The sequence below is a fragment of the Heterodontus francisci genome, unplaced genomic scaffold (genome assembly GCF_036365525.1).
Source record: "Heterodontus francisci isolate sHetFra1 unplaced genomic scaffold, sHetFra1.hap1 HAP1_SCAFFOLD_43, whole genome shotgun sequence".
Classification (NCBI taxonomy): Eukaryota; Metazoa; Chordata; class Chondrichthyes; order Heterodontiformes; family Heterodontidae; genus Heterodontus; species Heterodontus francisci.
Genome location: NW_027141852.1, coordinates 1449791 through 1464799, shown reverse-complemented (window position 1 = coordinate 1464799; position 15009 = coordinate 1449791).

Below are 15009 nucleotides of genomic sequence, written 5' to 3'. Positions count from 1 at the left end.
AAGCAGGAAACACGGATTTCAGGAAAGAAAGATTTCACTTGATGCTCTTGTCAGTGGATTCTCTGTCACGGGGTTGGTTATTGCAGATCCCACAGAAACTCATTCATCTCAATCAAAGAATTTGAATAAAATAAAGACAAGACAGATGAAAGCTTTCTATGGGTAATAAAAAAACGAAATGGTGGAACAATGTCCTTATGGGAGAGGCCTGGCTTACATTTGACTCCAGTCACACACGTAGATAGATAGAGAGAGAGATAGATGTTCATATCAATAAAGATATATATTTGTCTGGGTTGGTGGATGCAATTATTTTTGATCATTACTATACCTTTCGTCTTGTTTCTATTTATAAGCAACTGTGTACAATTTCTAATTGCTCTGGTTTGATGTGAAGGGAGATTGAGGGACTGGATTAAAGGTCAGCAATAGTGCAATGCACGTTACATGACAGAGTGACAAAATCTGTGCATTGAAGTTTAATAAATCACACTTGTGTTGCACTATGAAAATTGCTGATTTTTTAAATGATAGGGATTGTTTTTCTTGCAGTCTTTTAGAATGTACTTTCCTTTATTGGCTGATGTATAGAATATAAGAGCAGGGAGGTTATGCTAGGAGCATTGTGCACAGTTATGGTCATCACATTACAGGAAGGATGTGATCACACTAGAGAAGATACAGAGGAGTTTTACAGAGAATGTTGTCAGCAATGGAGAATTTAAGCCATGAAGAAAGATTGGACAGGCTGGGGCTGTTTCTTTTTGTGGGGGGTGTGGGAACAGAGGAGGCTGAGGGCCGATTTAATGCAGGTGTAAAAAATGTTGATAGGCCCTGATAGGGTGAACAGGAAGAACCTATTTCCCCTCGCAGACGGCTCAATTACCGGGGAGAATAGATTTAAAGTAATTTGTGGAAGCATTAGAAGAGAGCTGAGGGGTAGTTGTTTCATACAGCGGCTGGTGGAGGTCTGGAACTCAGCCTAAACTGGTGGTAGAGACAGAAACCCTCATCACATTGAAAAAACACTTGACTATCCACTTGAAGGAATAATGTCTCCACGTCTACCCTGTCCCATCGAACACTCTCAGAGAAGGTACAGCATAGGTTAAATGCAGAGTAAAACTCCGTTTAAACTATCCCTTGAGTATCGGATTAACCTGGGTCACTCACTGTGCCCGGCTCAGGATCAAGACTCACCTGCCTCAGTCACTGAGACGCTCCTCTATCACTTGCCTTAATGTAAGCGGATGTCGGTTTGGGAACAGGACAGGCACATGGGATGTGGACGAACACTCATGTGGAGGAAAAGCATCAGTAATCCCTCAGAGAAGCAGAACAGGCCAGAGAGAATCAACAAAAGGAAACTTGTGTTGAATGTGTCAGCCTTGCATTGTGGAATGCTTTACTATTTGGTGAGAATGGTGACCCAGTGAAAATTTGCCTCAGTGCGATGGTCAATTCACTTGTCCAAGTAAGCAGTCAACAGACATCGCTATGGAATGCGCTATATGCTGCATTCCTACTCCGACGTCTTTTCTGTCCGGACCCCTCATGATTTTGAACACCTCTATCAAATCTAATCTCAAGTTTCTCTTCTGTATGGAGAACAACCCCAGCTTCTCCAATTTATCCACGTAACTGAAGTCCCTCATCCCTGGAACCTTGCTTGTGAATCTTTTTGTGACACTCTGGAATGTCCCACATCCTTCCTAAAGTGGGGTGTCCACAATTAGATGCAATACTAGTTGAGGCTGAACAAGTGTTTTATAAAGCTTCATCATAACTTCCTTGCTTTTATACTCTAAGCCTCCATTTACAAAGCCTGGGATCCCATATGCCTTTCAACCACTTTCTCAACTAGCCCTGCAACCTTCAAATTGTACACAGTTATCCTCAGGTCTCTCTGTTCCTGTGCCCACTTCAGAATTGTATCCTTTATTTTCTATTGCCTCTCCTCAGCCTTCCGACCAAAATACATCACTTCACACTTCTCTGAACCAAATTTCATCTGCCACGTGACCATCCCCGGTGAGAAACTATTAAATGTTGGCGTTCAGAGCGATTTCGCTGCCTTTGTACACAAATCACACAAAGTTAGAATACTGGAGGAAAAAGGAAAACAAATGGTTTCTTGCTCTTTATTGCAAGGGACTGGAGTACAAGAGTAAGGAAGTCTTACTGCAATTGGTGAGACTATAACTAGAATACAGTGTACAGGTTTGATCTCCATACCTCGGAAAGGATATACTTACCTGACAGAAAGTAGATCAAAGATTCACCAGCTAATGGTGGAGTAGACTTGAGAGGTCTTACAGCTTACTCCTGCTGATATTACATCTGTTCTTAGGTTCTCATGACAGAGCGGGACAGAAAGACAGGGAGGTCTAGAAAGAGAGAGGACAACAGAGAGTAAACACACAGGAAATACGTATGGGAACACCACCGTTTCGCGTCAAGTCACACACCATCCTGACTTGGAATGAGATCACTGCTCCTTCACTGAAACAGGCAAAATCCTGGAACTCCCTTCCTAACATCACTGTGAGTGTACCGACCCCACATGGACTGCATTGGTTCAAGAAGAAAGCTCACTATCACCTACTGGAGGGTGATTAGGGCTAGAAACATAAAAACGTAGAAAATAGGAGCAGGAGTATGCCAGTCGGCCCTTCGAGCATGCTCGCCATTCATTATGATCATGGCTGGTCATCCAACTCAGTAACATATTCCCGCTTTCCCCCCATATCTTTTGATCCATTTGGACCCAAGAGCTATAGCTAACTCCTTTTTGAAAACATTAAATGTTTTGGCCTCAACTGCTTTCTGTGGTAGCGAAATCCACAGGCTCACCACTCTCTGGGTGAAGAAAATTCTCCTTGAAAGGTTTACCCCGTATCCTTAGACTATGACCCTTGGTTCTGGACTCCCCCACCATCCGGAACATCCTTCCTGCATCTATCCTGTCAAGTCCTGTTAGAATTTTATAGGGTTCTATGAGATCCTCCCTCACTCTTCTGAACTCCAGCGAATGTAATCCTAACCGACTCAATCTCTCCTCACACGTCAGTCCCGCCATCCCAGAATCAGTCTGGTAAACTTTCGCTGCACTCCCTCTACAGCAAGAACATTCTTCCTCATATAAGGAGACTAAAACTACACGCAATATTCCATGTGTGGCCTCACCAAGGCCCTGCATAATTGCAGCAGGACATCCCTGCTCCTGTACTCGAAACCTCTCGCTATGAAGGCCAACATACCATTTGCCTTTTTTACCATCTGTTGCACCTGCATGCTTACCTTCAGCTACTGGTGCACGAGAACACCCAGGTCTCGCTGCATATTCCCCTCTCTCAATTTATAACCATTCAGAAAATAATCTGCCTTCCTGTTTTTGCTACCAAAGTGGATAACTTCACATTTATCCGCATTATACTGCATATACCATTCATTTGCCCATTTACTCAACTTGTCCAAATCACCCTGAAGCCTCCCTCCGTCCTCATCATAACCCAGTTTTTTGTCATCTGCAAATTTGGAGATATTAAATTTAGTTCCACCATCTAAATCATTAATATATATTGTGAATATCTGGGGTCCTAGCAGCGATCCCTGCGGTACCCACTGGTGACTGCCTGCCATTCGGAAAAAGATCCACTTATCCCGACTCTTTGTTTCCTGTCTGACAACCAATTTTCTATCCCTCGCAATACACTACCCCTAATCCCATGCGGTTTAATTTCACATGCTAATCTCTTATGAGGGACTTTGTCGAAAGCCTTCTAAAAGTCCAAATAAACCACATCCACTGGCTCCCCTTCATCAACTCCACCGGTTACATCCTCGAAGAATTCTAGTAGATTTGTCAAGTATGACTTCCCTTTCGTAAGTCGATGCTGACTCTGCCCTATTCTACCACTGTTCTCTAAGTGCCCTGCTATAAATCTTTGATAATGGACTCTAGAATTTTCCCCACTACCAACGTCAGGCTGACTGGTCTATAATTCACTGATTTCTTTCTACCTCACTTTTTAAATAGTGGGGTTACATTAGCTACCCACCAATCTGTAGGAACTTTTCCAGAGTCTATCGAATCTTGGAAGATGAAAACCAATGCATCCACTATTTCTAGGGGCACCTCCTTAAGTGCTCTCGGATGCAGACCATAAGGCCCTGGGGATTTATCGGCCTTCAATCCCATCAGTATTTGTTCATTTGGGTGTAATTAAATGTGAGACTGTTCATGGAGGTGTAATTGGATGGGAGAAAGTTCATGGGGGTGTAATTAGTTGGGAGTCGGTTCATGGCCGTGTTCTTAGATGGGGGAATATTCATTGGGGGTTTAATTAGATGGGAGACTGTTCATGTGTGTTCAATCAGATGGGAGACTGTTCTAGGGCTGTAATTAGATGGGGGAATGTTCATTGAGGTGTAATTAGATGGGTGACTGTTCATGGGGGTCAATTAGATGGGAGACTGTTCATGGGGCTGTAAATAGATGGGAGGCTGCTCGTGGGGGTTTAATTAGATGGGAAGCTCCTCATGGGGGTGTCTTTAGATGGGAAGCTACTCATGGGGTGTAATTAGATTGGATGCTACTCATGGGGGTGTAATTAGATGGGAGACCATTCACGGGGTTGTAATTGGATGGATAACTGTACATGGGGCTGTAATTAGATGGGAGATTGTTCATGGGTATTTATTTAGATGGAAGACTGTTCATGGGGGTGTCATGAGATGGGAGACTGTTCATTGGGATCAATTAGATGGGAGAGTGTTCATGGGGCTGTAATTAGATGGGAGACTGTTCATGGGGCTGTAATTAGATGGGAGGCTGCTCATGAGGGTGTAATTAGATGGGACGTTCCTCATGGGGGTGTCTTTAGATGGGAAGCTACTCATGGCGGTGTAATTAGATGGAAAGCTACTCATGGGGGTGCAATTAGATGGGAATTGTTTCTTGGGTGTGTAATTAGATGGGAGACCATTCATGGGGTTGTAATTGGATGGGAAAGTGTTCATGGGGCTGTAATTAGATGGGAGATGGTTCATGGGTGTTTATTTAGATGGGAGACTGTTAATGGGGATGTAATTAGATGGGAGACTGTTCATGGGTGTGTAATTAGATTTAGATTTTAGATTGAGAGATACAGTACTGAAACAGGCCCTTCGGCCCTCTGAGTCTGTGCCGTACATTAACCACCCATTTATACTACTCCTACACTAATTCATATTCCTCCCACATCCTCACCTGTTCCTTTCCTCCCCTATCACCTACCTATACTTGGGGCAATTTATAATGGCCAATTTACCTATCAAACTGCAAGTCTTTTGGCTGTGAGAGGAAACCGGAGCACCTGGAGGAAACCCACGCAGACACAGGGACAACTTGCAAACTCCACACAGGCAGTACCCAGAATTGAACCCGGGTCGCTGGAGCTGTGAGTGCTAACCACTACCCCACTGACTGTTCATGGCGGGGGTTAATCTGATGGATGACAGTGCATGCTGGTTTAATTAGATGGGAGAATGTTCATAGGGGTGTTATTAGATGGCAGACTGTTCATGAGGGTGTAATCAGAAGCGAAACTGTTACTGCGGGTGTAGTTACATTGGAGACTCATTTTGGGGGTGCAATTAGATGGGAGACTGTTCGTGGGGATTTATTTGGATGGGGGACTTTTCTGCGGGGTGAAATTAGATGGGAGACTTTTTATTGGGGGCGATTTAAATGGGAGATTGTTCATGGGGATATAATTAGTGGCAGAGGCTTTATGGGGGTGTATTGAGATAGGAGTCGTATCTTGGGTGTGTCATTAGATGGGAGACTGTTCATGGGGCTGTAATTAGATGGGAGACTGTTCACGGGTGTGTAATTAGATGGGAGATTATTCATGGGGTTGTAATTTGACGGGTGACTGTTCATGTGGGTGTAACTAGATGGGAGACTGTTCATGTGGGTGCAATTAGATGGGAGATTGTCCGTGGGGGCTTAATTAATTGGGAGACTGTTCATGGGGGTATATTTAGTTGTGAGAACGTTCATGGGGTCTCAGTTAGATGACGGACTGTTTATGGGGGTGTAATTATATGGAAGACTCTTCATGTGGGTGTAATTAGATGGGAGACTGTCCATGGGGGCTTAAGCAGATGGGAGAATGTTCATGTGGCAGTAATTAGGAGACAGACTGTTCATGGGGGTGTAATTTGATGGGAGACTGCTCATGGGGTGGAATTAGATGAGAGAGTGTCCATGGGGATTATATTATATTGGAGACTGTTCAAGGGGGTGTAATTAGATGGGGGACTGTTCATGGGGCTGTAATTAGATGGGAGACTGTTCACGGGTGTGTAATTAGATGGGAGATTATTCATGGGGTTGTAATTTGACAGGTGACTGTTCATGTGGGTGTAATTAGATGGGAGACTGTTCATGTGGGTGTAATTAGATGGGAGATTGTCCGTGGGGGCTTAATTAATTGGGAGACTGTTCATGGGGCTATATTTAGTTGTGAGAACGTTCATGGGGTCTCAGTTAGATGACGGACTGTTTATGGGGGTGTAATTATATGGAAGACTCTTCATGTGGGTGTAATTAGATGGGAGACTGTCCATGGGGGCTTAAGCAGATGGGAGAATGTTCATGTGGCAGTAATTAGGAGACAGACTGTTCATGGGGGTGTAATTTGATGGGAGACTGCTCATGGGGTGGAATTAGATGAGAGAGTGTCCATGGGGATTATATTATATTGGAGACTGTTCAAGGGGGTGTAATTAGATGGGGGACTGTTCATGGGGTTGTAATTAGATGAGAGATTTCCCATGGGGATTATATGATTTAGGAGACTGTTCATGGGGGTGTAATTAGATGGGAGACTGTTCATGGGGTGGAATCAGATGAGAGATTGTCCGTGGGGATTATATGATTTAGGAGACTGTTCATGGGGGTGTAATTAGATGGGAGATTGTTCATGGGGGTGTAATTTGATGGGAGACTGTTCACGGGTGTGTCATTAGATGGGAGACTATTCATGGGGTGTAATCTGATGGGAGACTGTTCATGGGGGTTTAATTGATGGGAGTCTGTTCATGTGAGTGTAATTAGATGGGAGTCTGTTCATGGGGGTGTTCTTAGATGGGGGCATATTCATTGGGGGTATAATTAGATGGGAGACTGTTCATGGGGGTGTAATTAGATGGGAAACTGTTCATGGGGGTGCAATTAGATGGGGGACTGTTCATGGAGGTGTAATTAGATGGGGGACTGTTCATGGAGGTGTAATTAGATGGGAGACTGTTCATGGGGTTGTAATTAAATGGGAGACTGTTCATGTGGCTGCAATTAGATGGGAAGCTACTCATGGGAGTGTATTTAGATGGGCGACTGTTCATGGGTGTGTAATAAGATGCGAGACTGTTACTGCGGGTTGTAATTCGATTGTGGACTGTTCATGGGGTTGTAATTAGATAGGAGACCATTCACGGGTTTGTAATTGGATGGGTATCTGTTCATGGGTGTGTAATCAGATGGGAGACTGTTCATGAGGGTGTAATTAGATGTGGCAATATTCATGGGGGAATGATTAGATGAAAGACTGTTGATGTGTCTTTAATTAGCTGGGAGGTTGATCATTGCCAGTACTTAGGTGGGAGACTGTTCATGGGGGTGTAATTAGATGGGAGACTCTTCATGGCGGTGTAATTAGATGGGAGAATGTTCATGGGTGTGTAATAAGATGCGAGACAGTTACTGCGGGGTGTAATTCGATGGTGGACTGTTCATGGGGCTGTAATTAGATGGGTGATTGTTCATGGGTGTGTAATCAGATGGGACACTCTTCATGGGGGTGTAATTAGTTCCAACAATGTTCATGGCGGTATGATTAGATTGAAGACTGTTGATGTGTCTTTAATTAGCTGGGAGATTGGTCATTGCCAGTACTTAGGTGGGAGACTGTTCATGGGGGTGTAATTAGATGGGAGACTCTTCATGGCGGTGTAATTAGATGGGAGAATGTTCATGGGTGTGTAATAAGATGCGAGACAGTTACTGCGGGGTGTAATTCGATGGTGGACTGTTCATGGGGCTGTAATTAGATGGGTGATTGTTCATGGGTGTGTAATCAGATGGGACACTCTTCATGGGGGTGTAATTAGTTCCAACAATGTTCATGGCGGTATGATTAGATTGAAGACTGTTGATGTGTCTTTAATTAGCTGGGAGATTGGTCATTGCCAGTACTTAGGTGGAGACTGTTCATGGGGGTGTAATTAGATGGGAGACTGTTCATGGCGGTGTAATTAGATGGGAGAATGTTCATGCGGCAGTAATTAGATGGGAGAATGTTCATGCGGCAGTAATTAGATGGCAGACTGTTAGTGGGGGTGTAATGAGATGGGAGATTGTTCATGGGGTGGAAAATGGATGCGAGATTGTCCATGGGGATTATATTATTTAGTAGTCTTTTCATGGGGGTGTTTTTAGATGGGGGAATATTCATTCGGGGTTTAGTTAGGTGGTAGAATGTTCACGGCGGTGTAATTAGATGGGAGAGTGTTCATGTGCGTGCAATTCGATGGGAGACTGTTCATGGGGGCGTAATTAGATGGGAGACTGTTCATGGAGGTGGAATTTGATGGGAGACTGTTCATGGGGTTGTAATTAGATGGGAGACTGTTCATGGGGCTGTTATAACATGGGAGGTTACTCCTGGGGGTGTAATTAGATGGGAAGCTACTCATGAGGGTGTAATATGATGCGCGACTGTTCATGGGCGTGTAATATGATGCGCGACTGGAACTGCGAGTGTAATTAGATGGGATACTGCTCATGGGGGTGTAATTAGATGGGAGTTGTTTCTTGGGTGTGTAATTAGATGGGATACTGCTCATGGGGGTGTAACTAGAAGGGAGATTGTTCATGGGTACTTATTCAGATGGGAGACTGTTAAAGGGTGTTTAATTAGATGGGAGACTATTCATGGGGGTGTAATTAGATGAGACAATGTTCATGGGGGTGTAATTAGATGAAAGACTGTTGATGTGACTGTAATTAGCTGGGAGACTGTTCATGGCCAGTACTTAGGTGGGAGACTGTTCATGGAGCGGATTTAGATGGGAGACATTTCATGGAGGGGAATTGGATGGGAGATTGTCCATGGAGTTTATATTATTTAGGAGAGTGTTCATGGGGGTATAATTAGATGGGAGACTGTTCACGGTTGTGCAATTAGATGGGAACTATTCATGTGGCTGTAATTTGATGGCACTGTTCATGCGGGTTGAATTATATGGGAGACTGTACACGGGGGTGTAATCAGATGGGAGACAGTTCATGGGGGATTAATTGGATTGGAGTCTGTTTATGTGGGGGTATTTAGATGGGAGACCGTTTATGAGGGATGTAATTAGATGGGAAAATGTTCATGGGGGTGTAATTAGTTAGGAGACTGTTCGTGGTGGTGTAGTTTTATGGGAGACTGTTCATGGGGGAGTAAATAGACGGGAGACTGTTCACGGGTGTGTAATTAGATGGGAGACTATTCATTGGGGGGATAATCTAATGGATGAATGTCCATGCGGGTTTAATTACATGGGAGACTGTATAGGGTGGAGTAATTAGATGGGAGACTGTTCACGGGTGTGTAATTAGATGGGAGATTATTCATGGGGTTGTAATTTGACAGGTGACTGTTCATGTGGGTGTAATTAGATGGGAGACTGCTCATGGGGTGGAATTAGATGAGAGAGTGTCCATGGGGATTATATTATATTGGAGACTGTTCAAGGGGGTGTAATTAGATGGGGGACTGTTCATGGGGTTGTAATTAGATGAGAGATTTCCCATGGGGATTATATGATTTAGGAGACTGTTCATGGGGGTGTAATTAGATGGGAGACTGTTCATGGGGTGGAATCAGATGAGAGATTGTCCGTGGGGATTATATGATTTAGGAGACTGTTCATGGGGGTGTAATTAGATGGGAGATTGTTCATGGGGGTGTAATTTGATGGGAGACTGTTCACGGGTGTGTCATTAGATGGGAGACTATTCATGGGGTGTAATCTGATGGGAGACTGTTCATGGGGGTTTAATTGATGGGAGTCTGTTCATGTGAGTGTAATTAGATGGAAGTCTGTTCATGGGGGTGTTCTTAGATGGGGGCATATTCATTGGGGGTATAATTAGATGGGAGACTGTTCATGGGGGTGTAATTAGATGGGAAACTGTTCATGGGGGTGCAATTAGATGGGGGACTGTTCATGGAGGTGTAATTAGATGGGGGACTGTTCATGGAGGTGTAATTAGATGGGAGACTGTTCATGGGGTTGTAATTAAATGGGAGACTGTTCATGTGGCTGCAATTAGATGGGAAGCTACTCATGGGAGTGTATTTAGATGGGCGACTGTTCATGGGTGTGTAATAAGATGCGAGACTGTTACTGCGGGTTGTAATTCGATTGTGGACTGTTCATGGGGTTGTAATTAGATAGGAGACCATTCACGGGTTTGTAATTGGATGGGTATCTGTTCATGGGTGTGTAATCAGATGGGAGACTGTTCATGAGGGTGTAATTAGATGTGGCAATATTCATGGGGGAATGATTAGATGAAAGACTGTTGATGTGTCTTTAATTAGCTGGGAGGTTGATCATTGCCAGTACTTAGGTGGGAGACTGTTCATGGGGGTGTAATTAGATGGGAGACTCTTCATGGCGGTGTAATTAGATGGGAGAATGTTCATGGGTGTGTAATAAGATGCGAGACAGTTACTGCGGGGTGTAATTCGATGGTGGACTGTTCATGGGGCTGTAATTAGATGGGTGATTGTTCATGGGTGTGTAATCAGATGGGACACTCTTCATGGGGGTGTAATTAGTTCCAACAATGTTCATGGCGGTATGATTAGATTGAAGACTGTTGATGTGTCTTTAATTAGCTGGGAGATTGGTCATTGCCAGTACTTAGGTGGGAGACTGTTCATGGGGGTGTAATTAGATGGGAGACTCTTCATGGAGGTGTAATTAGATGGGAGAATGTTCATGGGTGTGTAATAAGATGCGAGACAGTTACTGCGGGGTGTAATTCGATGGTGGACTGTTCATGGGGCTGTAATTAGATGGGTGATTGTTCATGGGTGTGTAATCAGATGGGACACTCTTCATGGGGGTGTAATTAGTTCCAACAATGTTCATGGCGGTATGATTAGATTGAAGACTGTTGATGTGTCTTTAATTAGCTGGGAGATTGGTCATTGCCAGTACTTAGGTGGAGACTGTTCATGGGGGTGTAATTAGATGGGAGACTGTTCATGGCGGTGTAATTAGATGGGAGAATGTTCATGCGGCAGTAATTAGATGGGAGAATGTTCATGCGGCAGTAATTAGATGGCAGACTGTTAGTGGGGGTGTAATGAGATGGGAGATTGTTCATGGGGTGGAAAATGGATGCGAGATTGTCCATGGGGATTATATTATTTAGTAGTCTTTTCATGGGGGTGTTTTTAGATGGGGGAATATTCATTCGGGGTTTAGTTAGGTGGTAGAATGTTCACGGCGGTGTAATTAGATGGGAGAGTGTTCATGTGCGTGCAATTCGATGGGAGACTGTTCATGGGGGCGTAATTAGATGGGAGACTGTTCATGGAGGTGGAATTTGATGGGAGACTGTTCATGGGGTTGTAATTAGATGGGAGACTGTTCATGGGGCTGTTATAACATGGGAGGTTACTCCTGGGGGTGTAATTAGATGGGAAGCTACTCATGAGGGTGTAATATGATGCGCGACTGTTCATGGGCGTGTAATATGATGCGCGACTGGAACTGCGAGTGTAATTAGATGGGATACTGCTCATGGGGGTGTAATTAGATGGGAGTTGTTTCTTGGGTGTGTAATTAGATGGGATACTGCTCATGGGGGTGTAACCAGAAGGGAGATTGTTCATGGGTATTTATTCAGATGGGAGACTGTTAAAGGGTGTTTAATTAGATGGGAGACTATTCATGGGGGTGTAATTAGATGAGACAATGTTCATGGGGGTGTAATTAGATGAAAGACTGTTGATGTGACTGTAATTAGCTGGGAGACTGTTCATGGCCAGTACTTAGGTGGGAGACTGTTCATGGAGCGGATTTAGATGGGAGACATTTCATGGGGGGGGGAATTGGATGGGAGATTGTCCATGGAGTTTATATTATTTAGGAGAGTGTTCATGGGGGTATAATTAGATGGGAGACTGTTCACGGTTGTGCAATTAGATGGGAACTATTCATGTGGCTGTAATTTGATGGCACTGTTCATGCGGGTTGAATTATATGGGAGACTGTACACGGGGGTGTAATCAGATGGGAGACAGTTCATGGGGGATTAATTGGATTGGAGTCTGTTTATGTGGGGGTATTTAGATGGGAGACCGTTTATGAGGGATGTAATTAGATGGGAAAATGTTCATGGGGGTGTAATTAGTTAGGAGACTGTTCGTGGTGGTGTAGTTTTATGGGAGACTGTTCATGGGGGAGTAAATAGACGGGAGACTGTTCACGGGTGTGTAATTAGATGGGAGACTATTCATTGGGGGGATAATCTAATGGATGAATGTCCATGCGGGTTTAATTACATGGGAGACTGTATAGGGTGGAGTAATTAGATGGGAGACTGTTCACGGGTGTGTAATTAGATGGGAGATTATTCATGGGGTTGTAATTTGACAGGTGACTGTTCATGTGGGTGTAATTAGATGGGAGACTGTTCATGTGGGTGTAATTAGATGGGAGATTGTCCGTGGGGGCTTAATTAATTGGGAGACTGTTCATGGGGCTATATTTAGTTGTGAGAACGTTCATGGGGTCTCAGTTAGATGACGGACTGTTTATGGGGGTGTAATTATATGGAAGACTCTTCATGTGGGTGTAATTAGATGGGAGACTGTCCATGGGGGCTTAAGCAGATGGGAGAATGTTCATGTGGCAGTAATTAGGAGACAGACTGTTCATGGGGGTGTAATTTGATGGGAGACTGCTCATGGGGTGGAATTAGATGAGAGAGTGTCCATGGGGATTATATTATATTGGAGACTGTTCAAGGGGGTGTAATTAGATGGGGGACTGTTCATGGGGCTGTAATTAGATGAGAGATTTCCCATGGGGATTATATGATTTAGGAGACTGTTCATGGGGGTGTAATTAGATGGGAGACTGTTCATGGGGTGGAATCAGATGAGAGATTGTCCGTGGGGATTATATGATTTAGGAGACTGTTCATGGGGGTGTAATTAGATGGGAGACTGTTCATGGGGGTGTAATTTGATGGGAGACTGTTCACGGGTGTGTCATTAGATGGGAGACTATTCATGGGGTGTAATCTGATGGGAGACTGTTCATGGGGGTTTAATTGATGGGAGTCTGTTCATGTGAGTGTAATTAGATGGGAGTCTGTTCATGGGGGTGTTCTTAGATGGGGGCATATTCATTGGGGGTTTAATTAGATGGGATAATGTTCATGGCGGTATAATTAGATGGGAGACTGTTCATGGGGGTGTAATTAGATGGGAAACTGTTCATGGGGGTGCAATTAGATGGGGGACTGTTCATGGAGGTGTAATTAGATGGGGGACTGTTCATGGAGGTGTAATTAGATGGGAGACTGTTCATGGGGTTGTAATTAAATGGGAGACTGTTCATGTGGCTGCAATTAGATGGGAAGCTACTCATGGGAGTGTATTTAGATGGGCGACTGTTCATGGGTGTGTAATAAGATGCGAGACTGTTACTGCGGGTTGTAATTCGATTGTGGACTGTTCATGGGGTTGTAATTAGATAGGAGACCATTCACGGGTTTGTAATTGGATGGGTATCTGTTCATGGGTGTGTAATCAGATGGGAGACTGTTCATGAGGGTGTAATTAGATGTGGCAATATTCATGGGGGAATGATTAGATGAAAGACTGTTGATGTGTCTTTAATTAGCTGGGAGGTTGATCATTGCCAGTACTTAGGTGGGAGACTGTTCATGGGGGTGTAATTAGATGGGAGACTCTTCATGGCGGTGTAATTAGATGGGAGAATGTTCATGGGTGTGTAATAAGATGCGAGACAGTTACTGCGGGGTGTAATTCGATGGTGGACTGTTCATGGGGCTGTAATTAGATGGGTGATTGTTCATGGGTGTGTAATCAGATGGGACACTCTTCATGGGGGTGTAATTAGTTCCAACAATGTTCATGGCGGTATGATTAGATTGAAGACTGTTGATGTGTCTTTAATTAGCTGGGAGATTGGTCATTGCCAGTACTTAGGTGGGAGACTGTTCATGGGGGTGTAATTAGATGGGAGACTCTTCATGGAGGTGTAATTAGATGGGAGAATGTTCATGGGTGTGTAATAAGATGCGAGACAGTTACTGCGGGGTGTAATTCGATGGTGGACTGTTCATGGGGCTGTAATTAGATGGGTGATTGTTCATGGGTGTGTAATCAGATGGGACACTCTTCATGGGGGTGTAATTAGTTCCAACAATGTTCATGGCGGTATGATTAGATTGAAGACTGTTGATGTGTCTTTAATTAGCTGGGAGATTGGTCATTGCCAGTACTTAGGTGGAGACTGTTCATGGGGGTGTAATTAGATGGGAGACTGTTCATGGCGGTGTAATTAGATGGGAGAATGTTCATGCGGCAGTAATTAGATGGGAGAATGTTCATGCGGCAGTAATTAGATGGCAGACTGTTAGTGGGGGTGTAATGAGATGGGAGATTGTTCATGGGGTGGAAAATGGATGCGAGATTGTCCATGGGGATTATATTATTTAGTAGTCTTTTCATGGGGGTGTTTTTAGATGGGGGAATATTCATTCGGGGTTTAGTTAGGTGGTAGAATGTTCACGGCGGTGTAATTAGATGGGAGAGTGTTCATGTGCGTGCAATTCGATGGGAGACTGTTCATGGGGGCGTAATTAGATGGGAGACTGTTCATGGAGGTGGAATTTGATGGGAGACTGTTCATGGGGTTGTA